The sequence below is a fragment of the Protopterus annectens genome, chromosome 8.part0 (assembly GCF_019279795.1).
Source record: "Protopterus annectens isolate FY-2018-M chromosome 8.part0, PAN1.0, whole genome shotgun sequence".
In the NCBI taxonomy this organism is placed as follows: domain Eukaryota; kingdom Metazoa; phylum Chordata; order Ceratodontiformes; family Protopteridae; genus Protopterus; species Protopterus annectens.
Genome location: NC_056741.1, coordinates 1,003,336,502 through 1,003,351,723, shown reverse-complemented (window position 1 = coordinate 1,003,351,723; position 15,222 = coordinate 1,003,336,502).

The following is a 15,222-nucleotide window of genomic DNA, read 5'->3' as shown; positions in this document are numbered from 1 at the left end:
CCAAATTGGCCACCTCTACTAGAAATAATCATAAGCCCTTCTTCGCATATGTCTGCAACCTCAAAGTAAGCACCCAGATCTGTTCAAAACTGGCGGTCAAGGACACTACATGTACTAATGCTGTAGATATACCAAACTTGCTGGCTGACAGATTCAGCAAAAACGTTACCAGTCTGTACCCCCATCAGTAAATCAGGACATCCCCAGTACCTGCCCCATTTCCCCTTATATCTAGGGCACAGGTCACCACTGCTCTCTCAAAGGCAAAAAATACAGCCTCCATGGGACCCGATAACATTCCAGACTGCATCCTACATGAACTCGTACAAGAACTTGCAGCACCATTAGGCACCCTATTCAACCAAAGCCTGAGTACTGGCTTCATCCCAGCTGAGTGGAGGATGGCCACTGTCATCCCTTTATTCATTTATGTATTTATTTATTTATTTAAGTTTGATGACCAGGGAAGTCCACTGGGACAAAAAGAGCCCATTTTCAGTGGAGGCCTGGGGAGAAAAGCTCCATGATAATTGCAAGTTGCATTTTACATGTTACAAAAGGACATAGTTTATACAGCTAATTAAACATTTACAGATAAACTCCATGATATTTGCAATTGGCTTGCCACAATGTTACAAAAATGAAAAGACATAATTCAATACAGAAATTTCAACATTTACATAAAGTGAATATTTTTGTTATAAACTCAATTGTAGGTTTAACATTTCAAAATATATAGCTACTAGCCATTAGTAGGTTAGGAAAATATTACGCATGGAGAGAGTAATAGTATATTTGAGACTGACGAGTATAGTACAATAGATATTAGAGAGAAAATTAATTTTTAGTAGGGGAGGGATTGTTTTGGGTGGGATGAAATAATAGTAGAGGTAGTTGGATGAGTCAGTGCAAGGTGGAATGGAGGGGTTTAAGTTGGAGCATGGCAAGGGCATTCCCATTTGGAAGAAAGATGGGATAGTAGCTGAGATTTTAAATTTTAATGGTTAGGTAGGCTGTGTAGGTGTGTGGGGAGAGAGTTCCACTGTTTAGCTAAGGAGTGAGACAGCAGTAGATGGCCAGGAGGTCGTGCAGGTTTGTTGACCTGAAGGAGATTTTGTTTTTTGGATCTGAGTGAGCGGTTGGGAATGTAAGGTTTTAAGGAAGTAGCAAGAGCAGGGCAATTGGCAGGTTTAAAGATGAGCTTATGGGCAATGGTGAGTTGTAGGTAACTGAGGTAGTTGGGTAGTTCAAGCCAGTTGAGGGTGAGGAGGGAGTGGCAGTGGTGGGATGAATTTTTTGAATTGGTTGCAAATTTGGAGATCTTGTGGTAGCAGGATTCAAGTTTGGACCGAAGACCAAGATTAAGATTGGTGAAAAGAGGGGCACCATACATAAGGGAGGGGAGTAGGAAGGTGGATGAAAGAGTTTGATGGATAGAGGGGCTTAGGAAGCGGTTGCACCTGTTGAGGAGATCTAATTTTTGGTGGATTTTCTTGATTGTGGAGTGGATGTGGGTGTCAAATTTTAGTTATTCATCAATAATGATGCCAAGAAGCTTGGTGTTGGGAACAATTTCAAGGAGGGTGTTGTTTTGGCTCTGTATGGTGAATGTGGATTTGTCAATGGAGTTTTTTTGTAGGGGAAAAAAATATTAGATTGGTTTTATTTGCATTTAGTGCCAGATGGTTAGACTGCATCCAGGTTTCTGCTTTGGAGAAGGCTAGTTGGGTTTTTGCTAGGAGCTCAGAGGGGGAGAAGGCTGAGCAGATGACTGTTGAGTCATCTGCATATTGGATGATAGATGAGTCTGGAATGGATTGGTGAAAGTTGTTAATGAATAGACTGGAGAGAATAGGTCCAAGAACCTTGTGGGACACCTGTAGATGTGGGAAGGAAGGAAGAAGTTGAAGTTTTCCATTGGACAGCTTGTTGGCAGTTGGACAAGTAGCTGGAAAACCAAGCAATGGTGGTGGGAGAGATGTGTAGCGCGGAGAGTTAGGATATAAGTAGGGTGTGTGAGATGGTGTCAAAGGCCTTTGACAGATCTAGGAATAGTGTGGATACGAACTTGCCTGAGTCATGTTTCCAGGTTTATGGTTTCAAGAAAGGAAAGAAGGGCAGTCATGGTGCTGTGGCCAGGGTGGAAGCTGTGTTGGGTAGGGGAGAGGAGATTGTTTAGTGTTAGGTGTGCCATGTGTTGTGCTTGTATTGTTTTCTCTAATGTTTTAGAAAGGGGGGAAAGGATGGCAATAGGACTGAAGTTGGTGGTATCAGCATTTTTGCCACCTTTGTGGAGGGAGATAATGTAAACATGGTGCCAGATAGAAGGGACATATGATTCATGTATGGATCTATTTATAAGAGTAGAGATGAGATAGGCAATGCTGTCTGCAGATTGTTTAAGGAAGGTGGGTGGAAGGTTGTCGGTGCATTGCAACAGGGTTTGAGTTTCAGGAGAAGTCTTTTTATAGTGCTTGTGGGGATAGGCTTGAGGCAGAAGGATGTGAAGGAAGGTTGATGTTTGGGGTGGTGGTTGGGACAGTAGGGGGTGATGGTGGAGGAGGTGGGTGGGAAGGAGGCTGATAGTTTAGTTATGCAGTCTATGAAGAATGAGTTGAACTGGCTGGTTGTTTCAAGGTTGGAGAGGTTGGGGTCTGGGCAGAGGTTTTCTTTGTTGCCAGGATGCAGCATGGATGAGATGGAGTCCCAGAATTTTTTGGGATTTGTTGAGTGCACGGACCCGAGTTTGGAGTAGTGGGCTTTGCAGTCTTTAATTACGAGTTTTTTTGCAGAGTTTTGTAGTTGCTTATACTCTAGGAGGGTGTTAGGGTTTTTATGTTTTTGATATTGTTTCCATTTTTTGTCCCTTTGGTGCAAGGCTAGTTTATTATCTTTTGATAATCATGGGCAGGGATTGGTTTTGATGCATTTGGTTTGGGGGGTGGGGGGATTGCTGATTGAGAAGGGTTAGGAATGAGTAGTTAAAGTAGGAAACGGCATCATCTAGAGGAAGGGTTTTTAAAGGGGACCAGTCAGTATGCTTTAAGCATTTAGAGAAAGTTAGAGGGCTGAAAGAGGAGAGCTTGCGTGTTTGGATGTAGTGGTGTTGTTTATCAGTGGAGATGGGAGATGATCGGCGAAGGCTGGTAGATGATTGCTGAGAGGATCAGGTAATGTTCCAACTTTGGTGATAAGGTTTGCATGAGTTGTTAGGATCCAGTCAATGATGGTACCAAAGGTACCATCCCTTTACACAAAGGTGGAGCATCCACCGATCTGAGAAATTATAGAACCATCAGCCTAACTAACCTGATCTGCAAGGCCATGGAACAGATTATCATGGACCTTATTAACAAGGATATTGGCAACCTCCAAACACTTGATCCCACATAGTCTGGCTTCTTTGAGGCAATCATCAAAGCCATGGATGAGGGGAAGATGGTGCACACCACCTACCTTGACCTGGCCAAAGCCTTTGACACTATTCCCCACTCGGGCATAATAGATAAACTCTCTCAACTAGGCATCAATCCATATGTTACTAGATGGGTAGCAAACTGGCTCACAGATAGAAACCACGTGGTCAAAATAGGGGAAGCCACCTCAATCAGTAGACCCGTAACAAGCGGCGTACCCCAGGGTTCGATCCTGGGGCATCTGTTATTTGGGATATACTATTCTGAGATGCAGGCCAAAACCAGTGGGCTATGGCTGACCATGTCTGCAGATGACTGTAAGCTGGGTGCTGTCATCAGTTCCCCTAGTGATGTGGACATCCTCCAAGAGGGTCTCACTCAGACAAATGACTGGTGCCAGAAACATGGCCTCAAGCGGAATACCAAAAAATGCATCATCATTCTCTTTGGGGAGATTGACTTCCCCACAAATTATCACATTAATAACAATGTCCTAAGCATGCAATCAGTTGTGAGGGATTTGGGCACCCAGGTTGATAGCAAGTTGCTTCCATTGTACGGAAAGCCTTCTACATGGCCCACCTCATAAATAAGGGTATTTCATCCAGAGACAAAGAAGTCATAACATCCTTGTATTCTTCATTTATAAAGGCCCATTATTGAGTACAATGCCCCTTTCTGCATGTACCTCGAAAAGCACATGCAGCAGTTGGAGAGACCACAGAGGTTCCTCAGCAGGAGAATCCAGGACCTCAAACATCTATCAAACACGGATAGGCTAAAAGCCCTATCCATCTACTCAGTTTCATACAGACTCCTCAGAAATGACCTCTGTCTGCCATACAAGGTGATCACAGGCCTCACCTTGATGGGACTGTTGCATATGCGCAAGTCAAGCTCCACTCGAGTAACCCACATGCTCAGCCTCAACCTGGTCTGTGACATCAACAAGACTTGTTGACGGAACAGATATGTGTCCCAGAGACTCTCCCATCTATGGAATAGACTCCCTCTCCACATCAAGCAGAGTACCTTTTTAAGCACAACCTTGATAATTGGATGGGAAAAAGAAAATATACCCCTGGGATTCTACCTCTGTCCCTGCTGGACAGGGGCATCAGGTGCTGATTTGCCTAAACATGGGCTAAACTTTACAAGGGCCTCAAGGCCAATACCCTAGTAACCTCCTATGATCCTATGACCTTTGGGCTATTTTCAAACCATAGGCTCCTTGCACACATTTTTAGAGCCATGCATACATGTTTGTGTTCTTTGAGTCACTTCCTGTTTGTATTAAATTATAATCCTTGTATAATACAGCACCACTTGTTAGAATATGTTTTAAATGTGTAGTTTTGAACATTCTTCCAATAAGCAATGAAACAAAATGTATGAACCAATAATGACAAAATTATCCATTTAAAAACAATTTTAACCATAAAAGGCCACTTATTCTTCTGTCAATACAATCTGCCAATATCAGTCAACAAGCACAATCTCTGCAGAAATAGAAATCATCTGAATACTTCCACTTTAAAGAGACTTGTAACTAATGGAGAGGTTGCTACTGGAAAACAACTTTACATTTCAGTATTTCATCTGCAGATTCAGTGCTGCTGCCCTAATTAAAAAAAATTGGTAAGCTGGTAATACTGCAATTGGGAATGACTGACAAACTGACAATATGTTTATGGTTACTAGGCATCTCATACAAAGGAGAACATACTCAGGAGTGCAGAACCCCTATCCCCCCTAAAATGCACCAAATAATCAGCAGTTGAAAGGGCACTGCAATATCAACTGTCCATGTACATGGTGGGGAGTAGAATGCAGTCTTCTTCACCAAAGGCTGTTATGCTACTAACACTGCTTAGCAGTATAACATTCTACAGCACAAACAGTGACTGCCATTTGCTAAAAAAAAAAAAAAAAAAAAAAAAAAAAAAGTTAGGTGAACATTGAAAACAGACTTAGCATGAGCAACAGTAAGCCTCTCTTCCCTTAAAACTCACAATTCAAGGAAAATCCACTGAAACTCATAATCCCTTGAAAAAGTACTGAAACTCATAATTCCTTGAAAATGTACTGAAACTCAAACTCCTAATTCTGTCAGCAGTCTGGTAGTTGGTGCAGAGTATTCAGGCTCTTGTCTGATATAACCAAGTTACAGGTCAAGCTTGCTCAAGTTTATTGACTAACCTGTCTCCCCAATGCACACAGACACAGACACGCATACACACGTGCGTGCGTGCACACACACACACACACACACACACACACACACACACACACACACACACACACACACACACACACACACACCTACTTTCTCTCTGCCCTCACACTGCAACACACACATACACACACACACTCTCACACAGCAATCCACATATATACATACACCTACTCTCTCACATATCAATACACAGACACAAATTCAGTATTTTGAAATTCAGCATTGCAAGCTTTCAGTATGAGACTCAGTCAGATGAGTTTTTAGTATTTTGAAAATTAATTATTGTGGTTTCAGTCAAATGAAATTCAGTATTTTGAGTTTTCAGTCATGTAAAGTAGTCCCATATATATCAATAGAATAATTTTATATGCTGTTAGGATAATGCAATTAAACTATTATAACTGTTGTATTAATTCAGTATGTTAATGGTGATATGCTTTTTCTTTTAGCTTAGATTTCAGGGGGTTTTTTTATGTTGCTGCAAGCATGCTTTGGTGATGGACTTAGATGGCAAGACTGCCACTTTGTAGTACTCCACTGACTTTGAAGGATGCTTTAAGTGTTTTGCTACAGGGCTGATCAGTGTGTTTCATTTCACTAGAGAGACTCATGTATGTTGTTTTAGGTGAATTCATGATCCAGCAACAGTGATCCAAATGGAGGAAAGACAACTTCAACACTGAAGACAGCCATATCCCCATGGGGTACTCAGGGTGTATGGAAAGTACCTGTTGGGCAAATGGGGGACAAATCAAGCTGAGAGTTAAGGTGTGGAACTAAGTGGTTTTGAATATAAATGTTCTTAAGGGAGGAGCCACACTTTGATGCAGTGCAGAAAAAAGGCCAGTGACATGTTAGGATTTGACAGAGCAAAGGATAGGCAGAATGCAGTTTCCCATAGCTGTACTTGTGGGGGACCTCCTACACTAATACCTTTAACACCCAATGAAGACTACATTAGGTCCATAAAAGAAGTTGATTATGACAGTGATGAGGATGGTTCAGGCGTAATAGGAGGTGGTATGGACACTGACAATTACTGGCCTCAGCAGCACCCACAGTTATCCAGTAAGGAAGATAAGTGCATCCCTGTTGGCAAAATTGCACATTGATAATTACTGCAGAAGATAAATGGGTACATATAATACATGACATTTCTTATCAACAGGTAAGTCCTCCATTTCTGCCCCTCTTGAAAGTGGCTAGAGTGTGCATGGTAAGAACCCTCCACACCTGATTATACAAAATTCATTACTATGCTCCAAGGTTTCAGTAACAATGTTATGAATCACTCCTTAACAGTGTAAACAGCAGAAACAAGCAGCTCCACTTTGCCAGCACAGTTAGAAGATGTCAATAGCAGAACTGGTGTTAATGATAGTAACATAATGGCCTGAGGACAGTGGCACACACTCACCAGGTGCAACGGCAGGATCATACACCCCACAAAAGGTACATAATTCTGCAGGAAGTGACATACAATCAAGTAGATGAAGACATTGTATTGCAAGACATACAGGGAGGAGCCCCACATAGCTCAACACCGGTGCTTGCTCAACCACAGCAACTCCTTCAGGAGGATGGTATAATATCAGAGGAAGCAGTGTCCACAGGCAAAGGCATATATTATTGCTAGCTCCAGAGACATAGAATGCATTTGCTGCCAGGACATCATTCAGGCTCAGACCACTGTCACAAAGTGATAGCTAGAGATTATCAGAGTATTGTAGGATATTCCTGAGGATTTTCACCAGTACAAGGAAATGGCAGAGAGTAGTGACATTGCCATAATCACACTCATGAGCAGTATGGTGGCACATACAACAGTCACATCCTCCTATTCCATGGATACAGTAGTCAGGTCCTACCAGACTCAAGTAAGAAAGAGAGGTAGACATGGAAAGGATGAGGAACTGTCTGGAAACGTGGGGTAGAGCAAGTTGCACACCAAGTGATTCTTTGGAAAGTTCTGGAAAAAGTGTGAGGAGCATAACCCAAAATAAGGCAGGCAGGCTTAATCAGTATTCAGCTACACATAGCAGAACCTCATGTGTGAGGTATTGGTAACATAGCACTGTGATATCACTATCTGTAGGATCACCTGCATCCAGAAGGTCAAGTTATTGTAACAAGCATATCAGCATTATGCTTGCATGCTAGCAAGTCCCCATGATCACAGCACCATAGTCCACACTATTCTTAAAGGATTTTGTATAGGACACATTTGATCTACAGTAAGTCAGGGTGCAAAATACAGCTACTGAAACTATCACATGGTACAATTCAGAAATATGTGTTTAACTTGAGTAATGCAACTGGTTAAAATGAAATGGAATATTATGTGAAAAAGGGGGCAGCTCTACAGAATGCAATGTACAGCAGTCTTGTTGGCCTATTCAGCACCATGTGCTTGACTTCAGTAGTGTTCATGCTTACAGTAACCTGAGAGTTAAAAAAAAGAAAACAAGTGTCAGGGGCTGTGATGCCCCTGCACTGGCCCAGTAATCAAGGAGCCTCAATTCCCACCACTAACACCAGTGAGGGGTATGCACATTGGGAGTATGACAAGTGCAGACACAGTAAAGTACAATTTCCCTTAAGAGCACACAGAGATCACAGTCAGTCTGGGACTGGTTTCTCCCTCCCTCTCCAGATCCTCAATAAGACACCACACTAGCACAGCCAAGTGGTCAATCCAAAACCTCTAGCATCCTCTCTGTCCAACCAGTGCTTCATGTCCCTGCCAAAGTAGCTGACATACACACACACACTTTGATTTATATGCAAACACACAGACATTTCTAGGGAAGGCTGGCACAGGTTCACTAGCTATGACCCCTTCTGTCCAGAATATAAGATAGAAATCACTGCCCCCAACCATCCTTACTTATCAGCTACTATAAGGCCCTTACAAAGGGTGACCATTTCTACTGTGTAATGTTACTCTTATCCAATCTGACCAACAGCAAGGCTATTTAAGAGTGGCCTGTACAGTGTCACCAAATACATATGCAAGTACTCTAAGAGCCTAACTATCTCTAAACCAACCAGCCACAATTAAAATGTTTAAATATATTATATAATGAATAACAAAAGCACAAGACAATACTCAATAACTAAACACAGTGACAACAGAGTTCAGAATCACAGGAAATACTTTAAAACAACATATCAGGACAATCTCACATAAATACAGAAAACATCTAAACAAATCTTGCTATATTCCTATCTGTCTCTAAGAGAAATCATTGTAATCTAGTACTTACTATTAGCAAGACAGAAGTGCTGGTGATTCTATATCTAAGAGAAGATAGAAGATACAAAATGCACAGACTTTCTCTGAGAGATAGTTCTTAAATTAATAATACACATTACTACTGAGTTAGCTGGATGACATCACTATTTGACACTTCTGCCTTCAGTTCCCAGGCTAACAGAAACTTAAAAGTTAGTACCTCTGTGTCAAAAATACTTATCTCTTAGAAGCTTACCTGGAACTGGATGTCATAAAACAGTTAAACACTTTTACCTTTGAAACCTATATTTTTTCTGTTTCTAGAAAAGAGAAAGAACTCCTAGCTGTATACATTCTGTCTACTAGCTGAAACTGAGAGATACCACAGTTGTAAACAATTTCAACTTATTTTCTTAGAGTTTTGCAAGTTAACTCTGTATGTTCCAGTTTCTTACTATCAAAACATAAATTTGCATAGGCATATAGTTCATATACATTTCTGTTATTTTCCAGTAGGGTACACTGTGGTTACATTTTTGAAGGTCATCATATAACATACAGTTTAACATAACATATAGATTTCTTACATTTGTAAGACAAGCATACAAACCATATTACTATTCACAAATAACATAGAATTATTTACAAAATTCAAGCTAGCTGGGCTGACAGCCTTCACAGGGGGGATCAGCAGGCTGTAATATAGAACAGTACAAAGGAACTAATATACGGGGAGTTGAATGATTGGGTAATCATTTGAAATATTGGGAACCGCTAGAGCAAGCCCCAAAACATGGACACTGAATGACCAAAAGATGGACTTACATGTACCAAGTCCAAGATGCCATTTCTCAAAAGATTCCTTTGTCTCCAAGGCAATCTTGGAGATTGTATAGGTGTTTGCACCCACATCAGGAGTTGCAGGGGGTTTGCCCTTTGCAAAAAAAGAAGTTTAAAGGAGAAGAGAGATCTTCAAGATTCATTCTTTGCCTGTAGCTTTGCTTTTTTTTTTTTTTTTTTTGCCTTGTCTGCATTTGGCATTCTGAGTGCCAATATTTCAATAGGGAGATGAATGATTACAGGAGTATCGCAAATCCTGCCATCAACACTAACATTGTTGCTGCTTCAACCTCAGCACTGCACAAATGATGATTGCTATTACTTCTGATGGCACAAGTGTTAGTATCTCTGACAGGCTAATTATTTTGATCTGCAATACCTTAAGGGATGAAAAAAAATTCTTATTTATCAGAGGAAAAAGAACACAACATTACAATGTACCACTAGAAATGTTATACAGTTTTTCTTTCTGGGGGAATGGAGCACATCACATAAACTGCAAGGTGAAATACAGTAACAATACATCGTAAAATATACACATTTCTTAAAGTTACTCTGTCAAATCCTCCAAGAGCAATGAGCAACTTACAAACATTCTAGTAGAAGCAGCACTTACATATTTCATGGTAGTAACTAAACAAAACGCATGCAGTAATACAGTGCAAAATGATGTATCTCACAATTTGCATGCTGCCAGTGCCATTAACTGCATGAACCTTAGTGAACAGGCAGGCAAGACTCTGACTAAAGGTGCCAATAAACAAACAAAAAACAAATATAAACTATATATTAGGTATAATTAAAAATACATAAAAAATAGTCTTTAAAGATAAGAAGGGCCATCTGATGTACAGTGACAGTAGGCTTTGCACCACTCACCATAGCACTGCATACATCAGTTATACTCTATATGTTTTTTATTATAAATGGTAACACTTACCTGAATGTCATGGTCCATAGTTGTGGACTAGACACTAACTCTTGACCTGTGCAGCCATATACCATACATGAACCTGCCACACGGGGTCCCTTACTACTTCTGCTGCTGGCAGACCACCAGCATTATCATCAGTTGTGAAAGGACCTATACTGGGAGATGCACTAACATCAAGTGGCAATTCACCATTAGACCAGAGCACCATCATGTTGTGTAGAATGCAGTAAGTGGTAAACATCCTACATACAGTAGCAGAGTCATACTGAAGGGCATCTGCCGACTCATCCAACCAAAAGAAACAAGCTTTCAGCAGGCCAGGCACTCACTTGGTGACAGTCCATGTCAGGACAAGGTGGTGTATCTTTCTTCAGCAGGTCCCATCAGGTTACATATAGCTGTCATCATCCACAGCTCAAAGGGGTAGCCTGGATCAAGAGACACAACAAGCCAAAGGTGGTTTACTACTAAGCAATACATTTTAAAAAGTGTTACTGCTTGCATAATTATAGTAATGATTTCCACTTACCAACAAGGTAACCATGGGGCATGCTACAATGCAGGAAGAGGTGAAAAAGTGAGTTTGTTTGCCAGATATGAGAATCATAGAAACTGCCCGGATGCTGGGCTGACATATTAGTGATTTACACCATGCATTAGAACTACCTGGTAATTGATGGTATGGTAGCCCTTCCTGTTTCAGTACTGCTGTCTTTGTGGTCCTGATAGATCCCTAATGGCAACATAGATACAAGCTATTGCATCAAGCACCTCAAGGAAATGCACCATCCCATAGAAGGCATGCATGGTTCTAGCTCAGCAAAGCGGTATCACTGGAAAGATAAATATAATGATCCACATGTGACAAGAGTATGTCAAGGAACTGCTGAAATATCCTTGACGCAGAAGCCCAAGAAATATCCAGAGTGAACCAGTCATCCTCTGGAAGATTCCTGTGGCAAGTATAATAAGGGTTATACATACCTTGGCATATGAGAACATAGGAAGGTCACATACTCTCTCATTTCCTGTCTGTGGGCCACATAAACTCACTAAATCCCTTACAGTATCCTTGTCTACTCTAACTCTATCAATAATGACTTGGTTTTAAAAGTTATAATGGATTATTCTTTGCCTATATCTTCACCTTCTTGGTCTGCGAACACTGCTGGGAGAAAGTTGTTTTGGCTTGGCCAAGTCAAGAGACTCAGAGCAAAAAATAGCTTGGCAGTCAGCAACAGCAAGCATGTTCACCAAATTCAAAGTAGATATAAAAAGCATGATTTTGCCTTTTATAATGTCTCTGTGTGTGTCACTATATTGTGTCAAGAGATGACTATGAATCACAAACAGTTGAGAAGAGGACTCATTGGCATAAGAAGGTCTAAACCATTTCTCATTTGGTTCCCATTAAGTCTTCATATGCATGAATTCTTTGAAAGCCTTTGCACATAAGTGCAACTGACCTATATGAATTGCTCTGAAGCTGCACTTAGCCACAACCTGCACAGACTGCCTTTATAACTAAGTGGAATGACTATAAATACCACCCTAATGTTTATCAAGATTTGAAATTACAGAAAACATAACTTAAAGTGTAGTTTTAAAGTACATTATGCCACTGTATTGTTTTTTAGGGAAGACACCTAGAATATCTCTGCCCATTTCCATGTTCCCCATCAAGAACATTTTGCAGATTAGCTTATTTGAGCCTGCAGTTTAACTGTACATCCAAATGTTCACAATCCTGTAATCAACATACATCACACACACACACACACACACACACACACACACACACACACACACACACATTCATTTAATCTAGCCTTTCTAGATTATTTTCTGTAAACGTGAGATGGAGACACATAGCTTCTACCTCACTTTGATTCTATTAAAATATTAGCATGATACTGCTCACTAACTGCTTATGAAGTGACATAAAACATGAACATGTTGCTAGTAGCTGCTTATACTAGCTGAGACAAGAATTGCATTCATTTCCAGGAAAAAGATAACAAAGGGAAAGGGAAGATCATTTTAAATTCCATACTTCTATGGCAGTAAGTCAGTGATACATTCAGTGTTAATTAACTGTCTCAGTTGCCTACCTTCTGGTGACATACATGTAGTTCTAATCACTCCACTGTTCATATTTCCTCCCATCATCACAAATTCTGAATCATTAAATGCATCCTTGCCTTTACAGAGCAGGAAATAGAGACACAGTAAATTGAAGTTTAAGAACACCCCGATGTACTAGCTGACGTTAATGATTAAACTGCCTTCTTACTTCAGAAGTAAAACATGCTACTTGAAAAAGACAGAACATCATAGAGCAGCTTTTTACATTTGGAAATATCTGCACTGTCAGTGTTTAATTTCATTTGTGGAAGGAATGAAACAGAAAGGGTGACAAACTGAATAAAAACTGAGATTGTTAAGCATGCCTTGTACTAGTGGCAGTTATAAAGTGATGTGCAATTACAGTGCTTGCAGTTGTCAAGACAGAATGCACTTAGCTAAGTACCATGGATCCTCATACAAAGCTATGCAGCAGAGATAGAATGAAGTGAACCTGCCGAGTGTGACAAATTATATAAAACATTGGAAGTTTCTTTAAATTCAATAAATAAATAACAGAAATACTGCATAAATAAAACCAGTATAAATGCATCAATTAAATCGGCTTTATGTTATAAAGAATTCTTACTAATACCCTGCCTTGACTTTTTGAATAAATTTCATCAAGAAAATTGTCTAATTTCAATAGGCTTTATGTTTACTCTCAGGTGAAATCACTTGGTCAGATTACCCAGAAGACAAAGGCAGATAGAATCAAACCCTGGACTACAGGAAGCTTCTGATAATCTTACAAATATATACTCATTTTCCTGATTCTCAATAGACACACACAGCCACATTAAACTACTTGCTTCTGAGCACATGCTAAATTCAAAAAGCAAGCATTGTTCTTCATACATCCTTTCAGCCAAATGCAAAGCTAAGGATTGCATAACTATCTTAAAATCAAGCATGTTTTAAAAGCCGTATATTGGGTTGTCTCTTGTTATTATGCCAGGGATTCACAGAGAAACTACATGTCTGCAATTTTATAAATGCACTGCATATTCTAGGATCAAAGTGCTTTCTGCTTCCTGCTTCAAATTTCCCCTCTATATTACAAAGGCATGAATGTTTCTGCAATATATTGATAAATGTCTTGCATATGAGTAATTAAATCATGATGTAACATTTTTTGTTCATTTCAACACAGACTAAGAAATTACTGAGCTATTTCAATGTTTATATTGATAGTTTCTTTTAAAAAACACTGTTCAATTTGCCAATTATGGACTTCCCACATCATTTAATGTGACACTGAACATAAACCGCAGTGCAACATGTCAAAATAAAAATTAAACCAGCAAATGAAATAGCAGCATTACATTCAGAAATGAAATATTCATTTTAAATTATTGTAATTAAAATATCAATATTCTTAAACATTCCGAGAGAAAAATCATTTTCCTTTAAAAAAATATAATGTAAGAGAATGCACCACCAATACATGAATCAGGAAAGAATGTTTCATCACACACAATGTGTGTATTCAGCAGATAGCACTTTTATCTAAAATGGCAGATTTCTTAAACTGGTGTCAAAAATGTTTAAAAAGATAATGAAAATAACTTATCATCAACCAATTTAGAACATAACTTTTTTTAACCTAGGGATTCTGTCTCTCTAATTAAAGCTTGCACTTTCTATTCTTTCATAGCAAATAATATTTAAATGTCTTGTACCATACTATTTCATGCATGAAGTTTGTTTTTCTTTTTAACCTGAACAAGTTGTACTCTATGTATATATATGGGTGTCTACTTGATCAGCTATTCTGCTTCCCTGTTTAGATGCCATTTCTGTACCTAGGTTTATGCCATCAGAAGCTGGTCTTGTACAAAAACAGTGAATCCAGGATTGACCACTAGAGTACTAAAGTAGTCAATCACATCATTCTTGACATCTTCTCTCTCACAATAATACCCTATGTTTTACCCTTCAGCTAATTATTAACTCAGTTGCACTGTCTGGGTCATCATCTTTGCCTCTTCAGTTTTACTGTCATGTTCACTTGTACTTCAGTCATAAGACTGAATCATCTTTGACTGTTACTACCCTCTGTTGATGAATCTGAGTTGGTTTTGGCCCATAAAATTGATGTACTTAATCTCTGTAGGAAAACATACAGGTTTCTCCATGGTACTCTTATCTGACTTTTCTAGGCAATACTACTAGCTTAATAGACCTGTAGCTTCTGGATCCTTCTTGCTCCTCTCCAGATAAGGATACTGAACTACTTAGCTGCATTCAGGTCCTCAGGCAGTTCTGCAATGACTAGTCAATTGTTGAAGATCTTCCTCAGAGGATCTACCAACACAGTGGTCAGATGCCTTAGGACACAGTGAGATAATCTATCTGGTTCTTGTGGCTTAGCCTCCATAAGGCAACCAGTTAAACTTCACCACCTTTTCTCTGTTGTGGCATCTGTCTTCTTCTC